At 40.5% G+C, this 15,997-nt stretch overlaps 1 protein-coding gene across 1 annotated transcript in view; it reads left to right on the forward strand.

Annotated features, from left to right (window-relative positions):
* WNT5B (Wnt family member 5B) overlaps window positions 1-15,997 on the forward strand; it is a 167,213-nt gene that overhangs the window by 136,820 nt on the left and 14,396 nt on the right. The gene's annotated exons all lie outside the window — the stretch shown is intronic.

Genomic DNA, 15,997 nt, shown 5'->3' on the forward strand with positions numbered 1-15,997 from the left:
ATGTTGCTCTTTTAGAGCACCATCTTAGTTATGTATGTTCCACTAGGACTAGATTGTTCATGCTTAAATATTTTAAGACATGTAGGAGGAGACCTTATATATCTTGAAGCTGGCAGGTAGGGAGAGTCTAGTATTCCAATTGTTGCTGATTGTGGGCAGTAGACTTGCCTGCATAGCTTGGAGCAGTGCCTTTTGCTCTAAGGCATATGTCAAACCAGCTTTCATTTGATCACAATCAACAACATCAATATTACATTCCTTCAACAATTTTTGCGCACTTTGGACATTATGGGGAGCTGACTCAAAGTTATATGCTATTTTTAAAGACATGGTTTATGCTTACACACTGATTGCAAGGTATTTAAATTTTATATGCTGTATTTTAGTGTATAGAAACTGTTATTGACTGTTCTTATGATTTTATGCTCTATGGCCATAATGGTCTGTTAGCTGCCCTGAGCCCATTTGAGGGGAGGGCGGGATATAAATTTAATAAAATTAAAATAAAATAAAAAATGCACATTGGCCCATTAACATCAAATACATCAGTAACATTTTCAGCATCATTTTGTACATCATGAGCATCAACAATGTGCTTTAGGTAATTAAAACCACTGATTTCTTCAACTATAAGTTTAGTTCCAAATACATTGTCAACAATACCAATACTAGATATAGTGCCCCTGAACCTGGAGGCTTCATTTAGCTATCATGGCTAGCAGGCATATCAGGAACTCTCTTAAATACCTGAACAACTTCCTTCTTTGTAGCACTTTCTGTAGGACGTATTCCCTTTCTTGCCTCCCCAGACTGCTGAGGTTCAAGCTGTCTGGGAAGAGCCACTATAAAACTGCAACATGAATGAAAAGCATTTCAGCATGAGTCAGCCGCTACGGGAGGTCTCTTTCCTGCCAGAGCTGCGTAATGCTAAAAACCAAACAGATCCACACACTCCCTGTAGCTTATGCATAGCCCATCCCATCCTTTGTTTGGATCCAACGCATGGAGTCAATATGAGGGCCCTGGGGAAGTCAGGTCAAAACAGCATAAGGGAGCGGCTGGTGAAGTAAAGGAATCAGAAACCATCTGTCTCCCCATTGCCAATTCCGCCCAAAGATTTTAAATTCCCAGGGAAAAAGTTTGCCACATTCTGCTTCAGTCAAATTGATCTAGATTTGAAAGAAAGAGATGCGAATGGATTGTCAGTAACAGAAACAGCTCAGCTATGAGCGCTGGTCTGATATGATGGCTCTCGTGTGGTGTGCATGCCAAAGACTTAATGAGCATTGTTATTTATTATTTATTCAATTTATATCCCACTCTCCCCAGCAAAGAGGGCTCAGAGTAGACAGAGAACTGAAGAAACCAGGGCTCCCCCATTACGCAGAACTTTACATGACATTCCTTTCTGCAGAGTCTCTGCTCTTATGTGCAAATTCAAAGGTTTGAACTTGGGATGCTGATCCCAAGATTGAGCACTACATCTCACATTTGGTATTGTGAAATAATTGTCTAGTGGTCACTTGGCTGAGAGCTAGATTTACCCCTTCCTGAAACTGGCAGGGAGAAGGGAAGCTAGGACTCAGAATTAAACTATTTAAATTACCACAATCATGTAGAAAGAGGTGTGTATGTGAGAGACAGGGAGTAAAAGGGGGTGGGTATGTGAGGGGCTGAACCCTTCCCCCTCTCATGGTTTACCTCCCTGAAGACTCTTTTCCCCAAGTGCCATTTTTGTGATCATTTCTGGTAATAGAACCCTGATTGGAAAAGTGCCCAGAGATGCTGGAAGGGAGATAAGTCGAGGTTGGGGGAAGGTTTCTAAACTGCTTTGCTTTTCCATCCTAAACTGGACTTAGGAAGGTGATCCCTTGGAATTACCTTGCTTTATAACTAGAAATGGAAACTGAAATTTGTATGTATAATATTTTATACTGTACCCAAGCTGAATTGTATACATTGGTTATTCTAATGCCACTTGTTACTTATTTCTTCTTCTTTTTTGTATGGGTCTCTGGCTGCATTAAATTTGACTTGACTTGACTACAGCTCATCTCAGACTACAGAGATCAGCTCCCCTGGAGAAAATGAATGCTTTGGAGGGTGGACTCTGTGGCCTTGTACCCCAATGAGTTCCCTGTCCTCCCCAGGCTCCACCCCCAAATCCACAGGAGTTTCCCAGCCTTGATCTGGCAACCCTATCCCCCAACCCCTGCCGGTGGCTCATAGGGACGTGGCAACCCTAACTGGACTTCCATTTACCATCCTACATGATTGTAGTAGACCTTCTAGTGTGATGTCTAGTTGAATCCTCAGGGGAATTTTAGCAATCTGTTGCCTTGGGCAAAGGATAGATGGGTGGGTTACATATGTATGGAAGTGCTTTCAAGTCTCAACCAACTTTTGGCAATCCTAGGAAGGGAATTCCAAGTGAAGTGGCAGGCAGAGGTGGTTTGCCATTGCCTTCCTCTGCAGAGCCTTCTTTGGTGGTCTCCCCATCCAAGCATCAACTCTGCTTAGCTTCTGAGATCTGATGAGCTCAGACTAAGTCAGGGGTGGCCAAACCTGCTTAACATAAGAGCCACACAGAAGAAACATCAGATGTTTGAGAGCCACAAGACATATAAGTCAGATGTTGGAAGAAGGAAGGAAGGAGATGGGGAGGAAGAAGTAGAAAGAAAGCAACTTCAACTTTAAATGCATTCTCAAATCCGCTGGCTGGCTTAGCTTAGAGAAGTGATTTAAAGAGAGAAATGCCAGCTGACATCCAAGCCAGCTGACAATGTGGTGGGGGCTTTGAGAGCCACACAATATGTGTGAAAGAGCCACATGTGGCTCCCGAGCCAAAGTTTGGCCACTCCTGGGCTATACCATACCATTCTGCATCCCTAGAGATTAGTGGTTTATGCCCTTCTACATAAAGGCTGAGTATAGGCGTATCCAGAGAAGGGAGAAACCTCCTGCTAAACGCCCTACAAGGCTGTGGCTGCCAGGTCCTAGGAAGACAGGATGAGTCAGCCTCTGCTTCTTCTCACTAAGACCATTTCTTTTGGCCTTCTTGAGACAACTTGGGCAAGAGAGGGCTTAGTAACATCAGAGTAATCCAAGCAAGAGGCAGACACTATAGTCAGAGTGCTGCCAGCCCGACACAACGGCTACTCATCTTCTCAGACCTTCTGACTATGAGCAAGTCTAGACGCTGCACCCTCCACCCTGCCTGCATAATTTAGTAGAATTTAGCACATAAGTCCTGTCCTTCTCATGGCAATGCTTTTGGCTACTGCTAATGTGAGCGAGGAACTCACTGTCTGTTGGGTAGGGTTTTATTGAATGATTCAACTGGAATGGATGGTGAAGAAGCTTGCTGATCCTTTTGACGATTGGAATTTCTTTTTTTTTTTTTAAACAATTTTATTGATAACATATGGTAACAATTTCCGTTAATAACTTCTTTTCATCTATCCCATATGCTTCTTTCTAATCACCCCTCCCCCCATTACTTGACCCCCGCCAGTGTTATTTACTTAAAATACTAACATTAAAAGGTACCGTTAATTACTAAGAACTAAAATTAATATTCTTCTTTCTTCTAAAGTTTAATCATTATCAAAAATTGTCCAAAGTCCTTTTACTTTCCACTCGTCTTCTACATAACTTCTAAATTTTTTCCACTCCCTTTTAAAATCTTCTAAATCATAGTCTCTTAAAGTTCTTGTTAATTTGTCCATCTCACTCCATGTCATAACTTTTACAATCCAATCCCATTTTTCTAGTATTTTTTCTTGCTTCCATAACTGCGCATATAGTGTCCTAGCAGCTGAAAGCAAGTACCAAATTATAGTTCTATCTTCTTTTGGAAATTTTCCATTTGTAATCCCAACAGAAAAGTCTCTGCAGCTTTCTTGAATTCATATCCCAAGATCCTAGAAATTTCTTGTTGGATCATCTGCCAATATTTTTTCACTCTTTCACAAGTCCACCACATATGGTAGAAAGAACCTTCATGTTTTTTGCATTTCTAACATCTGTCTGGCATCTTATTATTCATCTTTGCCAATTTTTTAGGAGTCATATACCATCTATACATCATTTTAAAACAGTTCTCTTTAATACTCTGACGTTGAAAGTTTCATACGGTTCTTCCATAAATATTCCCATGTATCCATCTGTATTTCTTTATTTACATTTATTGCCCATTTAATCATTTGAGATTTCACTACTTCATCTTCTGTAAACCATTTTAAAAGTAACTTATAAGTTTTTTTAAATTAATTTTTCATTATCTCCAAGCAGAACTTTTTCCATTTCTGTTTGCTCTCGTCTTATTCCTTCAGTTTTAATATCATTTTCCACCAAACTCTTTATTTGTTGCATTGGAAACCAATCGTATTTGTTATTCAACTCCACAGCATTTTTCAATTCTATTTTGCCACTTTGTATTTTTAATAGTTGATTGTATGACAGCCATTTTTCCTCACCTGTCTCAGCTGTTATTTTTATCACTTCTGCTGGCACTATCCATAATGGTTTTCTTTCACCACCATATTTCTTATATTTCATCCAGGTATTCAACAAATTATTTCTTATATAATAGTGAGAGAAAAAACTATCCATCTTTTTCTTCCCATAATACATATAAGCGTGCCAGCCGAATTTATTTCCATGACCTTCCAACACTAAAAGTTTTTTATTCAGCAGCGTCACCCAATCTTTTATCCACACTAAACAAACTGCTTCATGCTATAACCTTAAATCTGGTAATTGGAATCCTCCTCTTTCTTTAGCATCTATTAAAACTTTCATTTTAATCCTTGGTTTCTTCCCAGCCCATACAAATTCCGAAATCTTCCTTTGCCATTTATTAAATTGTTTACTTTCTTTCACAATCGGAATAGTTTGAAACAAATACATTATTCTCGACAAAATATTTATCTTAATTGCAGCTATTCTTCCAAGCAATGACAAGTTAAACTTATTCCATTTTATCATATCTTCATCCATTTTACGCCATAGCTTTTCATAGTTATTTTTGAACAGGTCAATATTCTTCATTGTTGTTTCCACACCCAAATATTTTACTTTAAAGGTAACTTCACATCCTGTTAGTCTCTGCAACTCCTTTTGTTTATTTACTTGCATATTTTTACATAAATTTTTTTATTTTTCTTTATTAACATAAAATCCTGCCTGTTCTCCATATTCTTGTATTTTAGCTAACAACAAAGGTGTTACTTGTGTAGGATTTTCATTTATAAACATTATATCATCTGCAAATGCTCTATATTTGTAAATAAATCCTTTAACTCTCAACCCTTCTATTTCTTTGTCATCTTGTATCTGAATCAATAAAATTTCAAGAGTCATTATAAACAACAAAGGTGAAAGTGGACAACCTTCTCTTGTACCTTTGCTGATTATCATTTCATCTGTAAGATCTGCATTTATACATAACCTTGCACGTTGTTCAGTATATATTGCCTTTATCATTCTTATAAAGCTTTCCCTTAACTCTATTTTCTCCATTACTGCAAACATAAAGTTCCAGTTCAAATTGTCAAAAGCTTTCTCTGCATCTGCAAAGAATAATGCAACTTCCTTCTCTGAATGTCTTTCATAATATTCTACAATATTTACAACAGTTCTAATATTGTCTCTTATTTGCCTTTTAGGGAGAAATCTCGCTTGGCCTTCCTTTATGAAATTTATCAAATATTGTTTAAGTCGTTCTGCCAAAATGCTTGTATATATCTTATAGTCATTATTTAATAATGAAATTGGTCTATAGTTCTTTACATTCGTGACATCTCTATCTTCCTTAGGAATCAAAGAAATTACAGCTTCCTTCCATGTATTTGGTATTTTCCCTTTTATTCTTATCATAGTCATCAATTTTTGAAGTTTCGGTACTAATTCTTCTTTAAAAATTTTAAAAAATTTTGCCGTATATCCATCTGGCCCAGGTGCTTTTCCAGTTTTCATTGCATTAATCGCTGCTTCAATTTCTATTTTTTCAATTGGATCATTCAAAATGTTTTTCATATATTCAGTTAAGGGTGCTATTTTAATCTTTTGCAAATACGCTTCCATCCTTTCCTTCTTTACTTTAACACCTTTAAATAATTTAGCATAGTACTTGAAAAATTCTCTCTTTATTCCTTCTTGATCTACCATCTCTCTTCCATCAACCACAATTTTATTAATAATTTTACTTCCTCTCTTTTTCTTCAGTTGCCAGGCCAAATACTTTCCAGGTTTATTCGCTCCCTCAAAGGACTTCTGTTGTAATTTTTTCAAATTCCATTCCAATTCCTTATTTAACAAATGTCTCATTTGTGCTTGTAGTATTGTAATCTCCCTTATAATTTTCTTTTTCCCTGGCCTTTTCCTCAGTTCCCCTTCTTTTTTCTTTGTTTCATTTTGAATGTCCAACATCTGTTTTTCTTTTGCCCTTTTGTCCTTATTGTTTAATGTAATCAATATTCCTCTCATTACGGCTTTGGAACAATGGAACAATTCAGAATACATTGGACAGATCTGGGGGGAAAAATAACAATAAAGAAGGAAAATTGCCAAAATCCTTCTTTGAACTGGTTAAACAAGAAAACTTGGAAGACATATGGAGAAAATTTAATCCTGTACGAGATTATACATTTTTTTCAGCAAGACATAATACTTTTTCCAGAATTGACATGTTATGGGGTACAAAGGATTTAGGCCTTATAACTAAGAAAATAGAGATCTTACCGAAGATAGGTGCAGATCATAACCCAGTATTATGGATTACAAAATTGTCTAAAAAAGCGAGAAGATGGAGATTAAATGAAGATTTACTACAAAATAAAGAATTAGTGACATCTCTAGAAAATGAAACTAAAGCTTTCTTCCAAATAAATGATAAAGATGATATAGAATTTCAGATGGTGTAGGGCGATTGGAATTTCTTAACCAGTTTTCCTTCAGAGCAAACTGTGCTGCCACCATTCACTTTCATTTGTAATCTTGCATGATTGTACTTAGATGTCCTTGTGAAGCCACTGCATAGGTGGTCACCCCATGGATTAGAAGAAGAAGAAGAAATTAGATTCATATCCTGCCCTATACTCTGAACCTCAGAGTCTCAGAGCAGTCACAATCTCCTTTACCTCCGCCAACCCCCCACAACAGACACCCTGTGAGGTAGGTGAGGCTGAGAGAGCTCTTGCAGCAACTGCCCTTTCAAGGACAACTCCTACAAAACCTATGGCTGACCCAAGGCCATTCCTGCAGGTGCAAGTGGAGGAGTGGGGAATCAAACCTGGTTGTCCCAGATAAGAATAAGTGCACTTAACCACTACACCAAACACCAAACTGTCTCTCAACTAGGAAGTTTCTGCAGCAGTCTCCCAGCTTTGAAAAAGCTGGTGCAGTTTGAGACGTGCCACAGCAATCAGATGGCTGACAGCTGACTACTGAGACAGGCACAGGTCATGCACACACCAGAGGAGCATTCACACAGCTCCTGTGTGTCCATGGCACATCCATGATGCACCCCAACCATTCAGATGGTCAAAATGCACCACAGAGGTGCAGCAAGGAGATTGCTGCTGGATAGTTCCTGGTGGCTATTTATTTCAGATAAGGACAGGCAGGCTGTGGGAGGCAGATGTGCACATGTGATTGCGCACATTAAATCTGGGGTTGAGGGGTGGCTATGGCAGGCCAAAAAACCCATCTGATCTCACCCAGTGTTCAGGCCCCAATTCACATGTGAAGGCTTGTCTGAAGAACAGATGCATCCAATGAATTTAATGACAAAGGTCTTCTGGGTAGGGGGACATCACAGGGTAAGTGTTCATCACAACGCCTGAATCTGTAAGCAGTCTCTGCATAGGAGTGTCAGATTTGGGGATGCACAGTATGTGATCAGAGTTCAACATGGACATGGGCAGGAAATGTAAAATCTTCAGAAATGCAGAGTATGTTTCTAAGGCAATTCAGTCCTTTATGCATTTCCCTTTCTGCCCACACCTGGTACGTTTAGGTTCTTTCCTTGTCCAAAAAAGAACAGATTTAGAATCAGAATGTTTGGCAATAAGTACGGATGGTATGGGAGAGAACTGGGTCTTCCTGTAAAAACAAAGGACTCTAGTAATTTTTTAAAAAAGGGAACATTATAGGTATTCAATCAACATTTGCTTATAGGGGTAGATTCATATAAGGATGTACATGCTGTTTCAACTCACTCCTGCCTTTTTCCCTAATCTATTCCAGACTGAATCTTCCAGTCTAACCTGTAATAATTAAAAAGGATTTAGTATCAGAAACATTTAAATGTTCTAGTTATTGGCAGTATTAAACACTTTAGGCATTTTTAAAAGTTCTGTTTCCATCCATCACATTGTTCTCTTTATTTAGGTAAGAGAGAGAGAACAAAACACATGATGGTAAGAAAGAAAAGAAGATGTGAAAATGAAACATAGGCTGATTCCGCATTTGGCGTTTGCCTCCCTTTTGCTCCGGGGTTGTTCCATGTGGATGTGATTTCCCAATTCTGCACTAGAGGATTTCTCCCGGATTCAATTCCCAATCTGTTCTGTGTGTTCTGATTCTACATTATAGCTGCTCCCGGAGTTTCCCCCATAATTGGAGCAATTTCCCCTTCCCTCCTCACTCAAACATGTTTCCCTTTTTTTTTTATAACACACATGCGTGTTTGCGTTACAACGCGATCATCTTTGTTTGCGTTACAACGCAATGCCAGAGGCATAATACTGGCAAAGTCACGTGTTTTCCTTTCACCCTGCCATTGGCAGGTTATCTAAGCCCTGGGAAATCTGAGTTGGTGATTCACCATTTTTATCCACACACGCTGAATGTTAAGCACACAGTTTTCCATTAAAAGCTATAACAAATTGCAAACAGATGCATGAAGGTGGGGGGGGGGGATGGAGGCGGAAGATTTTTGCTGAGGGGTTAAGGGAGAAAGTTTCCCCAACCTATCAAAATTAATTTCCGCATCTCATCAACAGAGGGTTGGAAGGAGATAATTTACCCAACCTATAAACATAATCAAATTCCCGTTCCCGTTTGAGGACATACGGGGGGATCAATAAAGGTGGCAATCGCGCATCTTTAAAGTAGTTCGCATAACATCACTATTTATTTAGTTACGTTGTAACAATCTTATTTGGAAAAAAAATTATAATAGTCAGGAGTGATTTTAATCGGAGGGGGGAAGAAAGTAATCACAATGCAATGACACATTATCAAAATCACATGGAATACCATAAAGAGTGGGGGTGGGTGGAAGCAAGGGATGTATTCAGTAAAAGAAAATCATGTTACATCATTATATATTTTTCGCGTTGTAACACGAAACGTGATTTGTTTTAAAAAAAATTACTTTATTTCAGGAAAATATTGGATAATTTTCAAAGGGAGTAAAATCAAGGAAGTATGATGAAATAACTAGGCGGAATCATGGGCGTGGAGTTATGTGGGTGTGTTCTACTGATGCGAGAAGTTTGACAGTGCATTGGCATGAGTTCTGCACATAAATTTTGAGCCCTGAAACTGCATCAAAAATAAACTTCTCGCAAAATGATGATCTCCTAGAGGTGGGTCAAACTGCCGCTCCGGGTCAAGGGATGCGGGACCAACACCTGGCCCAGGGGAAACAAAGCACTGAGGCCGGAGCAAAGGCTGATGCGGAATCAGCCATAGACTCTTGGTTTATAATGCTCAAAAATGCTACGATCTGCAAAATGCTATCTGTAGAAAATATTATTAATTGAAAAAACCCAGTTCTTAGTAGAACTTATCCTGCATTCAGGTCCCATTAACTCCAATGGGAGATATTTAAGCATTTGGGAAGGGACAGTGGCTCAGTGGTAGAGCATCTGCTTGGGAAGCAGAAGGTCCCAGGTTCAATCCCTGGCATCTCCAAAAAAGGGTCCAGGCAAATAGATGTGAAAAACCTCAGCTTGAGACCCTGGAGAGCCACTGCCAATCTGAGTAGACAATACTGACTTTAGGGTTTGTAGAATCTTTCGGGATCAAGTGCCGTGTTCTACTGGAGAAAGTTTTCCTTCCAGACGTTTCGTTCTCAGCTGCGGAGAACATCCTCAGTGGCATTGCAGCCGGAGCAGGCGCTCAGACCTTCTTGGCTGCTGTGCATTGAGTGGGCTTTGATGGACCAAGGGTCTGATTCAGTATAAGGCAGCTTCATATGTCCATATATATGTGTCTAACCCACCCATTGAAGTCCCTGGGGCTTAAAAGTGCTTAGCATTGGTTGGACATTGTCCAAGGTCAGTCTTGCTTCTGGTATCCTTTCATCCCTTTGAAGATAGTTCTTGCAAGATCTCCCAGAAATGGAATTCTCACGTGTTGCTTCTTAAACAAATCCAATTGTATTTATTTAAATTTGAATGCTGCTCAAGTGCTTGCACCATGATTGCTAACCTAATTGATTTGGAACAAAATAGGAGTCATTTGCACCTTTTAAGACCAACTTAGTTTTATTCAGAACGTAAGCTTTCATGTTCATGCACACTTCTTCAGACAAGGAATGAGGTACAGTAAGCAGAGCCACATATAGCTGGCGGGGTTTGGAATGCCAAGTGGTACAAAGTTAAAAACCAATCGCTGAATATTAAAATTAACAAATTCAGAAAACCTTTGATCTGGGTTGAATTAGCGTGGGAAACCATAAAACAGTAACATGTCAGAATGTGAGAATGCCTGTTAATTATTCTATTGCTAATGAACCTGGGTCAAAAAGAAGGCATTTCTTTTCCAGAAGTTTTTCCTGCTCAACTAATTTACCAGAAGTTTTCTTCTGGTAATTGATTTGGGTACAACTCTGGAAGGACAGATATTCTACCAACAACTTTTTGCTGTGTAAATAGCAGAAAGGCACAGAGTGGGGGACATATGAATCCTAGAAACTTACAATTGTCTGGACTGTCTCAACTACAGTATGTGAAGGGTGGGTCTTGCCTCTTATTATCATTATTAATCATAGTAAAGAAACAGATGATACCATCCAAAGTGTTGTGGAATGCGTAATGGTAATATATATATCATCTCCCCCCACCCATGTGAACTTTTTTGTGTTTCAGTGGGAGCCAGTTAAGCATTCACAAAACCAAAAATTATCTTTACGTGGAATGAAGGAATGAATACACATACATGTGTGATCCAGAGGACTCATGGGCAACAGTTCATGTGCTCACAAAGGCAATGTCTGTGCATTCTCCCACCCACCTTTTTTGTAAGAGGAAAGATTGTGTGAGTGGATTCAGAGGATGGAAACAAAGATAGAAGATAAAAATACTGGATTTATATCCCGCCCTATACTCTGAATCTCAGAGTCTCAGAGCGGTCACAATCTCCTTTATCTCCTCTCCACCCAACAGACACCCTGTGAGGTAGGTGGGACTGAGAGGGCTCTTACAGCAGCTGCTCTTTCAAGGACAACTCCTACAAGAGTTATGGCTGACCCAAGGCCATTCCAGCAGGTGCAAGTGGAGGAGTGGGTCATCAAACCCGGTTCTCCCAGATAAGAGTCCGCACACTTAACCACTACACCAAACCGGCTCTCTCTCTCTTTCAGAGATGGTCTGGGATCTGGGAGGGAAGTCCCATCAGAATGGTTGAAGGAACTGCTTATGTTTAACTTGGAAAAAAGAAACTTTGAGGGGACCCTTGTAAAGCCTCTTCAAATATCTGAAGAGCCATCACATTGGAGAAGGCAGAGAATTGTTCTCCATAGTCAGAAGGCAAGACGAAGGGTGTGATCAGACTGGAGATTAGGCGTGTCATTATCCCAGCTCTGAAAAAGCTGGTTCTTTTTTATCTGTTCCCCAGCATTCACACAGCCCCCGCCCCCTGCTGCCGGGAGAGGCGCCAGCCGCATATGTGCAAGATAAATCTTCAGACTGCTCATGCGCATACTGGGCAGGTGTGGGGCAGGTGTAGCACGTGCCCAGCCATTCAGACAGCTGGGAAATGTGCCCTAGAGGTTTGTTACCTGGACGTTCCCGGTAGCTATTTAATCTGGTCTCAGCTCATCTTGGGATGAGGTAGGACTTGGGAGGCAAATGTGCTCATGTGATTGAGCACATTACGTTTAGATGGGAGGCGTGGCTAGGTGGGGCCAAATCTCTCATGTGATTTCACCCTAAATCTAATGGGCTTGAAAGGCCCAGTGTGGTACTGAGGTTAGAATGTCAGACTGTGATCTGCGTGATCCAGGTTTGAATCCTGTGGATGCCTATAGGGTGAGCTAGTCACTCTTTCTCAGTCTAACCTATTTTACAGAGTTGTCATAAGGATTAAAAAAGGGATGGGAAATTGGCACGAAACTGATTTGGGCTTTCTGTCACTGGACATCTTTCAGCAGAGGGTGGACAGCCATTTGTCAGAAGTGGCTTAGCTTTCAATTTCCTACAAGGGATTGGACTAGATGGCTTGTAAGTCGCCTTTCAACGCTATGAATCAAGGCTATCCCCATATAAGGCAATGTGTGATATGCCTAGGTCATATGTTACTTTATGACATGGGGTCTTGTACCTGCATTTCTGGCACACAGAGAGGAGCTTCCTCTGGGTTAGGAGTCTTGGCTTTTTTCAGAATCTTGAGAATCTCAAATTGCATTTGTTTAAACTTAAGTTTCCATCCTTCATGGTTTCTCCCCCAACCCCCCCCTTTGAGATTGCTAAAATATGAACTCACAGATGAAAGTGTATTAGAAGCATATTTATTTTATTTTCAGCTGTCATTACTTTTAGGTTCATTTAATGATTTGAGAGGTTCTATTGGGATTCTAAAAACTGACATGTTCAGAGAGTTCTGAAAATCTCAGCCAGAGTGTACTAGCAATGTGTAGCTTGTGTAGATTTGGTGTTGATGATGTCTGGCAAAGTGCCCGTCTGCCTTTGAGAAGGAAGGTCAAACAAACGAGAATTTGCTGGTATTTTCCCTTGCTTGTGTCTACACACACTAAATAATTTTCCCTTGCTAGTGTCTACACACACTAAATAATGTGCTTTGCAACTGAATTTTTACTGTGTAGGAATAGCAAAATTTACTTGGAAACAGTTGCTGTGTGAAAGCAGCCTTAGTTGCTACACCTGTAGCATGTAGATTTTACATATAACATACAATCTGCATTTTTTCAATGGACTGCAAACATTATGCCATTTATTTCTTATAGTAAGTACAAGGGGATATGGTTGTTTTCATCTGCTGTAAGAGAATCAGTTGTTCCTATCTAGGTGGACTGTTGTTATGGGAGGTTGTATCTCAGCATCCCTAAAGAAAGGACTCATTTGTTGTTTGTGGTTGCCATCTTTCAGTACAATTAGGGGTGTCAGCAGGCCTGGAGAAAAATGTTCTGCCCCTTTAATAGAGGCTTCATGTATGGACCTGGGCAACTGAAGCTGTTCATGGCATAGTCATCTCCTGACAACATCCCATTAAGCCTTTATTAAAAGAATGGAGCACTTTTGTCTCCAGGCAGTTGGCAACCCTAATAGGTACAGTTGGGTATCTGAGGTAAGTATTTACTTGAAAGGAACTATGTGTAATTCAATCAATATGCGGATGACACCCAGCTCTATCTACTAATGGACGGCTGGCCTGACTGTGTTCCAAGAAATCTGGACCTGGCGCTGCGAGCCGTGGCAGGTTGGCTCAGGTTGAGTGGGTTGAAGCTGAATTCAACGAAGATGGAGGTCCCTTGCTTGGGTCGTGGCGCTCTGGGAAGAGAAATTCCTCTCCCAGTTTTTGACGGTGTGTCACTGAAAGAGCTTGGGGGTTTTACTGGAGCCTTCATTGTCAATGGAGGCCCAGATAGCGGCCACTGCCAAGTCCGCGTTCTTTCATCTTAGATGGGTGAGGCAGTTGGCCCCCTTCCTCGAGCGCCAGGACCTAGCAACAGTGATCCATGCAACGGTCACCTCAAGACTGGATTACTGTAATGCCCTCTACATGGGGCTGCCTTTGTGCCGAACCCATAAGATGCAGCTGGTGCAGAACGCGGCGGCTAGGCTGTTGTTAGGGCTCCCGAAGTGGGAGCACATACAGCCAGGGCTGCGCGGGCTGCACTGGCTGCCGGTTGCATACCGGGTTCGATACAAAGTGCTGGTTATTACCTTTAAAGCCCTATATGGTCGAGGGCCTGCCTACCTGAGGGACCGTCTCTCCCCTTATGAACCCCAGAGAGCACTGAGGTCAGCGGGAAAGAACCAGCTGAACATCCCTGGGCCGAGGGAGGCCAAATTGAAGAACACAAGGGAACGGGCCTTCTCTATCGCAGCTCCACACCTGTGGAATCAACTTCCGGACGAAGTGCGGGCCCTGCGGAGTCTTGAGCAATTCTGCAGGGCTTGCAAGACTACTCTTTTTAAGATGGCCTTAGCTAAATGCTGAGCTAATGATAGATTCGCTGCTGTTGTATTCCACCATCAAATTTACTAAAAAACCTGTAATTTAGCACCATACATATAATTTAAATTGGAATGTTGATGTAAATGTTGGTTTTATAATGTAGTATTTATTGAATTATATGATTTTATTGTATTGAACTAATACGTTGTGAGCCGCCCTAAGCCTGCTTCAGCGGGGAGGGCGGGATATAAATAAAAAGTATTATTATTATTAATCTTTCCCCCTTGACCAATGGAAGCCTGCAGTTTTCTGGATTCAGATGTTTTTCACATTCTTGCTCTTTTATTTAAAAAAACTGAAACTCTGTATTTTTAGTGGTCAAAAATGTCCCTCATTGGACACTAGTCCCTTCACAGTTGCCAGGTTTGCATAAATCATTATTTCTGATTAACCAGCGTCTCCAGTTAAAGGATTTGGCAGTAAGTTGATGTGAAAGACCTCAGCCAGAGACCCTGGAGAGCTGCTGCCAGTCTGAGTAGACAGTATTGACTTTGATGGGCCAAGGGTTGGATTCAGGATAAAGCAGCTTCATCCATTCATATGTACTTTAAATCCATTGTGCTGTGTGATAAGAATCATACAATAATAATAATAATAAATTTTATTTATATCCCGCCCTCCCCTCCGAGGCAGGCTCAGGGCGGCTTACAGGACATGGCAAAAGCCATATTAGAAGCTTCTTTGCTTAACAGTACAATATTTGTTAACTGCCACAATACTATGTATGAACTCAAAATAAAACATTTACCTGTGTCCTGATTTAGGACAGGTCTTCATGGCTGAGTCCATTTGTTGTAGCAAAAAATAGAAAAGGAGTCTGTGTCTTTTGAGCTGTACAGAAATCAGCTGTTGAAATGGCAACAATAGATAACTGGACAAATCTGTTTTTGTTTTTTTACTTGTGTTTTTCATACCACAGACAGGGGTATATGTCTGCATGTGTTATTATGGGATGCTGGGTACAGATTGCACGCATGCACAAAGGACCCTCAACTGTGCTTTGTGGTGGTGCATTATCTATGCTAGGTGTTATGTGGAGATGTATGTGGACAAGACATTCACAATAAAGTATGGCAAAGGAAAAAAATGGCTGTGAAATTCATCATTAGCAGTACTCAATCTGAATCCATCCTTAAGAAGGAGTTAAAGTGAGGAAGAAGTATGTTCAGCCATAGCTCTCGTAGGAGTTGTCCTTGAAAGGGTAGCTGCTATAAGAGCTCTCTCAGCCCCACCTAATTCACAGGGTGTCTGTTGTGTGTGTGGAGAAAGGTAAAGAAGATTGTGACTCTTGAGATTCAGAGTGAAGGGCAAGATATAAATCCAATATCTTCTTCTTTAGAAAAAAACAATGCTATAGTGCTTGCATTGTTAGTTTATATAGCAGTGGGTGCTGAAGGTGTGTATTTCACAGTGCCTGGCTACTTGCACCAAGAGATTCAGAAGAATTGAAACCTGAATGTCTTGTTGATGGGCAGGGTGCTTAAATGTGTACGTACAGAACTACGGCAGCTCATGCTTTAACCAAGGTGCCTAGAATTTCAGCATCAGCATTAGCTAAGATTTG

This window comes from Heteronotia binoei, chromosome 8 (assembly GCF_032191835.1).
Source record: "Heteronotia binoei isolate CCM8104 ecotype False Entrance Well chromosome 8, APGP_CSIRO_Hbin_v1, whole genome shotgun sequence".
NCBI lineage: Eukaryota > Metazoa > Chordata > Lepidosauria > Squamata > Gekkonidae > Heteronotia > Heteronotia binoei.